At 42.3% G+C, this 1,875-nt stretch overlaps 1 non-coding gene across 1 annotated transcript; it reads left to right on the plus strand.

Moving 5' to 3' along the window:
- Positions 1-1,010: 1,010 nt before the first annotated feature.
- LOC127108966 (small nucleolar RNA R71) lies at positions 1,011-1,117 on the plus strand. The gene has a single exon (XR_007796459.1). It is a non-coding gene; the product is annotated as a small nucleolar RNA R71 (small nucleolar RNA).
- Positions 1,118-1,875: the final 758 nt, after the last annotated feature.

A 1,875-nucleotide genomic window follows, 5' to 3' on the forward strand; every position in this document is an offset into this window, starting at 1 on the left:
GGATACAGAATGGGTGGTGTATAAGGTGGTGGAGGAACATAAGGTTTTTCTTTCTCTTAGGCCTCTTGGGTATTATCTTCCTTCTCCTTCAGTTCACTTACCTTCTCAGTTGTTGTTTTGTCAGGTTTTTGGTACATGGCAGGATTTTGGAGTCTTGGATCTACGGGTCCGTCTAGTTCTTTTCCACTTCTCAATATAACGACATTTTCATGTCCTTTTGGATTAGGTTGTGGTTGTCCAGGAAATGTGCCAGCGGGAGCAGCAGTAGATGCTTGTTGTTGAGCCACTTGTGAAATCTGTGTTTCAAGCATTTTGTTATGGGTGGCTAAGGTGTCTACTTTGCTCGCTAATTGTTTAAGTTGCTCATTAGTATGTATGTTTTGGTTCAAGAAGTTTTTGTTTGTTTGAGCTTGGGTAGCTATGAAGCTTTCCATCATTAATTCAAGGTTGGACTTCCTAAGGCATGTTAGGAGCATTAGTAGCTGGCTTTTGATATCCAGGTGGAACAGCGGGTGCTTGGCCAGGAGCATACAGGGCGTTGTTGTTCTTATACGAAAAGTTAAAATGGTTTTTCCAATCTGGGTTGTAGGTATTCGAATAAGGATTTCCTTGTGCATAATTTACTTGATCAGTGGGGACTCCTGCTAATATCTGACATGCTGGTGCAGTGTGTCTAGGAATTCCACATAACTAATAGTTTGGAGTTATGGCAACCACGGTGGCTGCGGGTGGTATGGTCAAGTTGTCTAACTTTTGAACAAGGGCATCTACCTTTGCATGGGCGTGGTCAAGGCTACCTATTTCGTACATTCCACCTTTCGTTTGGGACTTTTCTACTGGATTTCTTTCACCTCCCCATTGGCAAAGGTTTTGGGCCATGTTTTCGATGAGTTGATAATAGGCTTTGTTGTATGGCTTATCCATAAGTGCACCGCCCGCGGCAGCGTCTACTGTCAGTCTTATGTTATACAGAAGCCCATTGTAAAATGTGAATGATCACCCAGTCTTCGAGACTGTGATGTGGACATATCCTTATCATGTCTTTGTATCTCTCCCATGCACCGTAGAGAGATTCTGCATTTTTTTGTCGAAATTTGTTGATTTGAGCTCTCAGCATAGCAGTTTTGCTTGGCGGAAAATATCGGGCTAAGAAAACGTTCTTCAGTTCTTCCCATGTAGTAACTGAGTTGGATGGAAAGGATTGTAACCAAGCCCAAGCTACGTCTCTTAGAGAGAACGGAAAAAGGCGTAGTCTTATCGCATCTTGAGATACACCATTCGCCTTCACAGTGCCTGCGTACTGCACAAACTTGGTCAAATGTTCATTAGGGTCGTCCGTAGGATTTCCAGCAAATTGATGTTGTTGGACAACAGATAATAATGATGGTTTCAACTCGAAATCGTTTCGATCGATAGCAGGGGCAACAATGTTGTTGTGAGGTTCTTGTTGGGACGGGGTAGCGTAGAACTTAAGAGGACGATTTTGTGGTCCTACTGCAGCCATGGTTGGTTTTTCAACTGGTTCAGTAGTAGGAAAAAAGATATCGGGAATATCGTACCTTCGTTGGTACTCTAGTATTCAACGTCTTAAATATAAGAAACGCTCTAATTCTGCGATTGATGGTGCTAAGTTTTTGCCTTGTGAGCAAGTACTTGGCATACAATCGGGAAATGAGGGAAAGGAAATTAGTTTTTACCTTAGTCTATACTGCGCAACAAAAGAATCGCACTATTTGACTAAATCAGGTCCCCGACAGCGGCACCAAAAACTTGATACGTCTCGTGACTGTATATAAAATATAGTCTATCGGGTACTTAACTGCAAGTGCATAGTCCAGTCATTTTAGTTTTAAAAGATATTGAACCCACAGGGAC

The sequence above is a fragment of the Lathyrus oleraceus genome, chromosome 7 (genome assembly GCF_024323335.1).
Source record: "Lathyrus oleraceus cultivar Zhongwan6 chromosome 7, CAAS_Psat_ZW6_1.0, whole genome shotgun sequence".
NCBI lineage: Eukaryota > Viridiplantae > Streptophyta > Magnoliopsida > Fabales > Fabaceae > Lathyrus > Lathyrus oleraceus.